Consider the following 9,446-nt stretch of genomic DNA (forward strand, 5'->3'; position numbering starts at 1 on the left):
GGAGTCGTGATATGTCACATCCTTCTCAGGCACAAAGTGGCCCAAAGCAGAGAGGCAAGCACTGGGCAGCTGAGACCAAGCTTCTCTAAGGGACCCTGTCCCCAAGGATGGAGCTTACTTTCCCAGGTTTAGGATATTTGCAAGACACTTGCTTTAAGCATTTTTCTGACTGCCGAGATCCTCTTCTGAGCTTCTTTACCACAAAGAAGCAGAATCTCAAGTTGTTATTTTTCTCTCTGTCCTGGGAACGCAAATCAGCCAAACACAGACAGCATCAAAGGCGTTGCTGACCCCCAGGGGGCACAGTGGGCTTTTCCTCCTCATTCTCAGCCAAGTTGCTTAAAGCCCAGGAGAAAACTACCCAGCCAGGTGAAGAGTTCATACTCAGCCAGGCCACCATTTCAGCTCTGACCCCTGAAAAGAAAGATTTCACTGTGTAACTGAAAACAAAAGGGCCCTCACATCTAGTCACTGTCCTTAGCTCTAGAAAGAATTACTCAGAAAATTCACAGCCAACATTGTTCTATTTACACTCCTGGTTTTATTCACTCCAGAGCTATGATCTCATTTAAGCTCACAGTTCCCATACGGTGTCCACAGGGGACTTAGTTGACATTTATGAGGGTTTGCAGAGCACCTGTCGCTCCTTCCCTCTTGCTCACAGTACCCGGGTTTCCACCCTGTCCCTGGTAGACCCTGCACTTGGGGAGACTCGCCTGGCCCTTGGGCCCACAGCAGCCTGGATAATGAGGACTGAGCAGCACACGTGACCATGAGACTGGCTTCACCATGGTTGTTTCTGGAAACTTTGCACCTGATCTACTCTAGGCCAACCAGGATTCCTGCTGGAATGCTGGGGCAGAAGCCGTGTCTTTTCTCCTCCAAGTCTTGAATTAGAAGTCAAACAGCTTCCAGTTTGCTGGGATCCACTTGTAAATGGAGCTAGCTGCCTGGGCGGCAGAACAGGAAGAAGTGCAAAGTGCAACCCTGATGATAACACTGTTGAGCTGCTGGATCAGCCACGCTGAGGCCTGCTCTGCTGTAGGAATTTCCAGGCACACTGTCCAACAAATCTCCTTTCTTATTTATCCTAGTTCGGATTGCATTTTTTACTATGTGCAACTAAAGACACATAAATGTGAAACAACTAGTGAATATTCTAGTGAGTAGTGAGAGACTGGCCATTCCAAAAACGCTAGTGCTTTTGCATGGTACCTCATACCATTGAGCAGTATTCAACCTGCACAACTATACTAGGTATGCCCTGGGATAGGGGCAGGTTTCTATTGTAAAGCTGCATTTGCAAAACACAGACAAAGTTTACATTTAGGTTGTATATTCTTGGTGGTTTGAAGGGGTGGACTGATGGAGATTATGCCCTACTAATTCATTTATTCAATCAGTTACTAGTACAAAAATATTAATGAGTGCCTAATATTTGCCAGGCCCTCATAGACAAGTGAGCAAGATAAGGTCATTGCCCTCATGCTTTTAATGGGAGAAATTAATCATAAACAAACTAGTATATAATACAAGGACAAATGGTGATGTGTTATAAATAAAAATAAATCAAGGTGAGGAGATAGTGCAGAGAGTGGCAGGGGAGTAAATTAAATAGGACCCCTCTAAGAAGTGACATTTGGGAAGAGACCTGAATGAAGTAAGGGAACAAATAGTATAAAGGGAAGGGAATTCTGGGCAAAAGGAACAGCCAATGTAAAGACTCTGAGGCAAGAAAAATACTGGCATGTTTGAGAAACAACTAGAAATTCAGTGTAGCTGGAGGAGAGTGTAGGAGATGAGGCAAGAGAAACAAGCAAGGACCAATCATGCAGGGCCTTCAGGGACAAGAAAGGAGATGGCATTTGATTCCTAAGTGTGGTGGGCGGCTGTGAAGGCCTTTGAGCAGGTACATGACGTAATCTGATTTATGCTTTAAGATGCATCAATATAGATGAATCTCAAAAACATAATGTTGAAAAGAAGCAAGTCAGAGAAGAATTAATGAGTCTAAAGTGAACAGTACTAGTTGATTTATTAATATGTAGGGATAGAATTTTATAAAAAATAAAATGAAAAGCAAAGAAATAATTAACACAAAATTCAGGATGTGGGTTACCTCCGAGAGGAGGTGGGGAATGAATTTGGGAGGGAATACGGGAGACTTCTAGAGTGCTGGTAAATTCCATTTCTTAAGCTGGGTCGTGGCTATGGAGTGTTCATTTCAGTATTTTTCTTTAAATCATGTATACTCTCATAGATATAGATATCATAATAAAAACGTTTTTAAAAATACTATGGTTACTGTGGATAATTGACTATGAGGAAGGCAAGACTGATACTGGGAGATGCTTATTTTAAAAATCCAGGTAGCATGATAGCAAAGAGAGCAAAGAGGGAGCAGATGTGGGCCGTTTTGAAAGTGGAGCTAATAGGAATTGCTTGTGCATTGGATATAGGGTATGAGTGAAAAAGGAAAAAAGGAGATGGGGCAAGACTTCGAGAGGAGCAGATTGGGGGCAGGGCTGTTTGCGTGGTGCGAGAGGTTGATCTCTCCAGATCCTTCTAGTTCTGAAGAGCTTGTGACCCACAGTTCTAAGAGGCCTTGGTGAAGATCTTTGAGCAAAGCCCAGAGAACATGTGTATCAGGAGCTAGAAAAGAAGCCCAGGCTTCTCCAGGCCCCATCTCCACCGAGGCATCACAATACACTGCCCTCCAGGGACCCTTGGAGCACATGACCTTGCTCCCTCTGGGAGAGGACTTGGGCTTTGATTTCTCATTCCAGGGGCACTAGACTGAAACAGAGGAGAAAACGCAGATTTGGGAGCAAGAGTCTGAAAAGGAACCTCTTGCCGTTTTTCCAATAAGTAATTCACTAGGTAACCGGGCTTCTAACTGGTATAAGCAGAGAAAGTAAAGGAAGAGGTGAAAACCAAAAGAAACCCCCCAAATCAATACAACTAAACAACTTTCGGAGGAGGAGGGAGGCAAGGTCAGGAGAGAGGCTGCCTCACCTTGGAGAACTATTCAGTCAAGGTCAAAGCCACTCTGTGCAGAGCCATCTGAGGGCACCCTGACTCCTCCCTGGTCTGCAGAACCGGTTCTCCTCATCAGGCTTGTGCAGTGGGAGCCAAAAGAAGACCAGAGAGGGTTCCTGTCTGGCCCCTGCCTCCCTGTTCTCACCCAACAACTACTAGAAGAGAGCGCCCTCAGCACTATGGCTCCTTCCCCCTTGCCTTGGGGCAGCCAGGAGGAGTCACAGGCCACGGCTGGACTCTGGGGGCTGGATGGTACTGGGGCCCTAATTTAAAGCAGAAGGCAACCATGGTTCTTTGTTGGGATCATCAAAACAAATATTGGGTATGTGTGTGAGGACTGAAGCTCCCTCTCCTCCCCTCCCCCCCTGTTCCTGAATCACACTAAAATAATAATCTAAACAATCCTAATGATGGCTACTCCTCTTACCTACCATGTATTGATCACTATTTTTGTGCCAGGCACACCATTAAGTAATTTCCTTACATTAACTCATTTTGTCATTGTAGCAACCTTGTGAGGTAGGTCTTATTATCTTGATTTCACATGTAATAACACTAGCCCACATTTGTCTAAATCTTTCCATCCGCCAGGAACTGTGCAAAGAACACGTGTTATGTCATTATAGAGAAAGTGTTACTCCCATCCCCATAGCACAGAGGAGGAAACACACTCAGAGAATTGCAGTAACTCGCCCAGGGTCTTACAGCTGTCAAGATCAGGCGTGAGTTGCTCTGGCAGGGTTCCCTGGAAGGGCTCCCAGCCTGGGACTCCTCAGCAGCTGCCGGCCAAAATTAAGGTACTAGGCAGGCCTCCCCATGGGCATTTTTACCAAAAGCTTTATTGAGATCTAACTCACACCCCATCTAATTCACTCATTTAAAGTGCAGGATTCAATGGCTTTTAGTATATTGACAGTGTTGTACAATCGTCACTACAGTCAGTTAATTTTAGAACATCTGCGTCACACCAAAAAAGAAACCCATCAAACCTTAGTCGTCATCCCCCAACCCTCCCATCCCCACAGCACACGGCAACTACTAATCCACTTTCTTTTTCTGTGAATTTGTGTATTCCGGATACTTCATATAAGTGGAATCAGACAATATGTGACTTTTGGTGACTGGGTTCTTTCACTCAGCAGAATGTTTTCAAAGTTCATCCTTATTATAGTCGTGCATCAGTGCTTCATTCCTTCTTATTGACAAATGATGTTTCATTGTAGGGCTATACCACATTTTATTTATCCATTCGTCAGTTGATGGACTTATGTGTTGTTTCCACTTTGGGGCTCTATGAACACTCATGTACAAGTTTTTGTGTGGACATAAGTTTTCATTTCCTGTTGGCATTTTTCACAGGCCTCTGAGATGGTGTTAAAGACAGACATTTGAAATTCAACTTTGACGGTGTTCAGAAAAGAAGATTGAGCTGCAGCGCCCACATCCCTCTTTGCCATTAGTGTTTACCGAAGCATGGACCAGGGCACTGCCCTGTTGCCTACCCAAGGGAGGAGTCCAAACCCAGGGCTGCCTGGCCCAAAGTTAGTTCCCGATTGACACTGTCTCTGACCAACAGAGAAGGTGTCTGTTACCAGCTGCGAATGTCGGGAGGCAGGGACCAAAGCGGAGACCAATGGAAGGTGGGACTGCAGAATGCCAACCTGTGTCTCTGACCCAGCCAGACCAACCTGGTCATGGGCTCCTGATACAATAGGCTGATGTCTGGTGGCTTTTTTCCTTAAATAAGTGGTTTCAACTGGTTCAAAGGTCAACTATATTAAAACGTGTTCACGTCATAGGTGAGCAAATGAAAGACAAATAACAGCTTCTTCGGGACCAATATTGGGACTGTGCATGCCCTTCCAGTTGCTGCATGAAGAGAGAGTTCTCCTAGAGAGAAGAAGACCTGGAGGCTCATGGAAGCTGCAACGCAAACATGATCTTCTGCTGTGGCAGCAATACGGGGAGACCTGCGAGGCCCAGGCAAACTGCTACACCCTCCTCTGCTCCAACCTTCTCCTCTCCTTCCCTTCCCAGCCAACTTCCTTGAAAGACGTCCCCAGATGCTGTGATACTCTTTACTTTTCACTCACTTTTATCCTCACCACCCTCAAAGGCAACGTACTCCCTTCTGAGGAGCAACAAGGTGCTAAAGCCAGTGGCCTCTGCTTCACCTTCATCTTACTTGACTTCCTATCATATTAGACTATTGCCTACTTTCTTCTAGAAGTTCTTCTCCCCCGTCTAGAAGCGGCTTCCGCCTCTGTCTGTTTGAGCTCCTTTTCTTCTGATTGCCTCTTCAATGTGCCCAAGGCTCTGTCCCTGGTCCACTTTACCTCTCTCTACCACTCCCTGCATGATCTCATTTGCTTTCATGACTGTAACTTCCTCCTACACACAGATGGTAGACGAAGGGCGTGAAGAGTTTAGGCTGTTTCCAGGAGACGCCAACTGGCGGGTGTGCCAGGAGTCTCCCGGGGCATTCACCTTCATGAAGGGTCTGGCATTCAGATCCTCCCTCTGGATGGGGTTATAAAGTTGATTAAACTTGAGATACTGAGATACGCCAAGAAAGCTATATTATAAAGACAGTGTGTAACCACAGGATCCAGCGTATCAATTTATGGCAAATAAGATCATCCAGGAAGACTCGGCTTTTTTGTGGATCTGATTAGGCTTTTTCTCCCTGTGGGCAGACTGTATAAGGAGCCAGAGAAAAATCAGAATGTTCCTAATATGATTCTAGTACCCAATTCAATTGTGTGTATGTTGTGTGGCGGTGGGTGGGGGCGGGGGGGGGGGGGGCACACATCCAACAATTCTTGGACACCAGCAAAGTATCTTACAATTCAATTTTGACACTATCTACCTTGAGACAGAATCAGATGCCACAGGTGAAGGGCACAGTCCTACAAGATTGTCCCCCAACCCCTACTTCAGACAACAGTTGCAACCCAGTTGTCACCTGTGCTTCTGACTGACTGGCTATAGACTGGAGGGTCCAACAACCGCTGTGTTGGGTTTGATTAATTTGCTAGAGTGGCTCACAGAAGTCAGAGAAATATTTTATTTACTAAATCAACGGTTTATTATGAAAGGATGTTACTCAGGAACAGCCAGATGGAAGAGATGCACAGGGCAAGGTATGGGGAAGGGGTACAGAGCTTCCACACCTCTCCGGATGTGCCACTCTCCCCAAATCTCCAAGTGTTCACCAATCGAGAAGCTCTCCCAACCGTTTTCTTTTGGTTGTTTATGGAGGCTTCATTATATAGGCATAATTGGTTAAATCATTTGCCATTGGCAATTAATTCAACCTCCAGCCCTTTTGCCCTCCACAGAGGTCAGGGTGGGACTGAAAGTTAGCACTCTAAAGTTAGCACTCTTACAAGCTCTGGAGGGAATACATTGCCATTTGGCCCCTCTAGAGTCTTGCCGCTTTGAGAGTGTCTGAGCCTTGCTTCCTGGGGTGGGCAATGTTTATTGCACAGAGCACACCAACAGCCATGGCAGAGGAAAAGCTTCTTCTTTAAGTGACTCATGGCTGATGGACATCAGCTAGGAAGCTGGCGCAGAAGAACACAAGAGGATCATTATGGCACTCAAGTGAGACACCTCTGGAGTCTTCCAGAGAAAGGTGGAAGGGGTAGGTAGGGGCCTAAGATCTATACTTATGCAAGTGGAGAAGATGAGCCATTGAAATGAGGAAATTAATGCTAATGTGAGCCCATTTGTACCTATAAGTTGGGGAGCCTGGAGAAACTTGGGTTAAACATACTACTCATATCAAGGCTCTTGTCTTTCTCTTACTGTCCTTTCTGTCTGGACCCTCCTCTCTCCTTATTGCCAGTGTGGGAATATGCTGAAACCAGCTGCACGTTTATCTACCTTAGGTGGTAACATAGGACTGGGGAGTATTCCAGTCTAAAACCCCAATTGCTGCTTCTATTTGGGGCTGTTGACTCTACTCACACTTTGAAACTCAGATGCTCTTTGAAGTCTTCTTTCCTCAGCACTCCAGGGAGGGTACATCATTCTCTCCTCTGAGCTCCTGGACCCATGGAAATTGCCTTTAAATCACTTTGTTGGTTCTCCTTTGACTTTCAGAAAGCACCAAACAGATGCCACTTTCTAGATGGTAAGTGCTTGAAAAACAATGATCATTTATATTCTTATAGTAAGTTGAAAGATTTTTTAAAAAGGTCATTTCATTGGAATCTTATTTTCTCATCTCCTACCTAGAAAGAGAGATCCACATGGTGTTTCAAAGGTTGGTGCTTTTTTTGTATTCTACCATCCACCCAACTGCCAACTAAGGAGCTTTCTGGGGTTTTGAGCGCATTGAGGATGCCCCTAGAGGCAGAGACGAGGGCAAATATTGCTAGAAGTAACCGTAATGGATGAGAAAGAGAGAAAGGTTTTTAGGGATTCTCTCTATCCACAGACCTGGGAAGGGAGCCAGGGTCTGGGGATTTCACCTCTGCCTCTCCTACACAGAGCACCCTGAAGGTTCACTTTCCTCTGTGGTGGCAAATGATGGTGGTGATTCTGGGGAAGGGAGAAGAGGTGGTGGTGTGCTCTTTAAAATCTAGGTCATTGGGAAAAGATTCCTATGTTCAAACACGGCTGAGATGTAGGGTGGAAATAGGGTACCTGCCTGCCTCAATCCAGAAGAAGCATATCGACAGTGACAGGTGTGGACTAGAGACCAGAAAGATTGTACTCAATAGTCTGGACTGTGCGAGACATCTGGATTGGAGGTGGTGGGGGGGCACACAATAGATATGTGTAGCCCTGTTAGAAAATGAAGGCAGGAGTCCACGTGTGGTGCTGGAGAACTCTCATACAGAGAGTCAAGGAGGCAGACGGCAGCTTGATTGAGAACCTTGGCCTTGGTGCCAGACACACCACAATTCAAATCCTGGCTCTATGACTTATACCAATAGTGTGACCTTGACCTACGTGCTTGGCCTCTCTGAGGCTTCATTTTCTCATCCAGTAAAAGCCTACTGCATAGGTTTTTATAAGGACTGAATCAGTTAATACCTTTGAAATAGTAACAAGTATCAGCCCAAAAGCTTAGGTGCCCAGGAACACGATGCCCTTAATGTTTCTAAAACTGAAATTCATTTTTACTTTAAGTCCCATTTTGCCAAAGCTGACTGAAAACTTGAACCAACTTTAACGCACATACCCTTGACGTGGAAATCTTGTTTAAATAAAGATTTGATTCAGTAGGTCTGAGGTGGGGCCTGAGAGTCTTCATTTCTAACACGCTCTCAGGTGATGCCGCTGATGCTGCTGACCCCAGGACCACAATTTGAATGCAAAGATCTCAAGGCAATGAATACAGAGCTGACACCTGCCTAAATGAGGGTTGGAAAAGAGGGAAAAACAGGAGGAAGAAAACACAAGCCCATCTCAGTTTAAAAGTGCCAGCCCAGTAAATAGCACAGTAGCCACTCAAGAAATGATAGCTGTTTCTCTTACTGTTTGAGAACAGAAATGATCTACACCCCACGGCTTATTGTCTACATTAACATGACTATATTAGTCCACTGTTTTCAGCAACAGATTTATTGTTTGAGGACATTCTTGCCCAGGAAGATAAAGTTGCAAGTAACTGTACTATTCATTTCAGGAATATCCTGAAAATGTATTTAAATGAACGTTAGACTACTTGGTCGTCTATATCTATTACCATATATAGACTCAAATAATTGTTTACGCTGGAAGACTCCTTTAAGAATTCTTGTCCCACTCTGTCCACCCATCTCAAATATGTCACACGATTGCCCCAACCTAATCAACCCGCCTGCATCAGAGGGCTGGTCTCAAACCGGACCCCAAAACGTCGTAAATATCTTGTCTTTGCCTTCTCCACTTTGAGATGTTGCTAAGAATCTCTCAAAGTATAATTGCCCTTATCATGTGAGAGAGAAACTCAACTTTGCTTTATCAACAGGTTATTTTAATGGTGTTTTGGGAGATTCAGTATTTTTAAAAATAGACTTTATTTTTTACAGCAGTTTCAGGTTCACAGCAAAATTGAATGGAAAGTACAGAGATTTCCCATAAACCCCTGGCCCCTGCACACACATGGCCTACCCTACTATCAACATCCTCCCCCAGAGTGGTACATTTGTTACAATCGATGAACCTACGTTGACACATCATCATCACCCTAAGTCCAGTTTACATCAGTGTTCACTCTTGGCGCTGTAGATTCTACGGGTTTAGACAGGTGTATAATGACATGTATCCACCATTGTAGTATCATACAGGATATTTTCTCTGCCTTGAAAATCCTCTGTGCTCCACCTATTCATTCCTCCCTCACACCTCCAACCCCTGACAACCACTGATCTTTTTAGTGTCTCCATAGTTTTGCCTTTTCCAGAACGTTC

Source organism: Equus quagga, chromosome 14 (assembly GCF_021613505.1).
Source record: "Equus quagga isolate Etosha38 chromosome 14, UCLA_HA_Equagga_1.0, whole genome shotgun sequence".
NCBI classification, from domain to species: domain Eukaryota; kingdom Metazoa; phylum Chordata; class Mammalia; order Perissodactyla; family Equidae; genus Equus; species Equus quagga.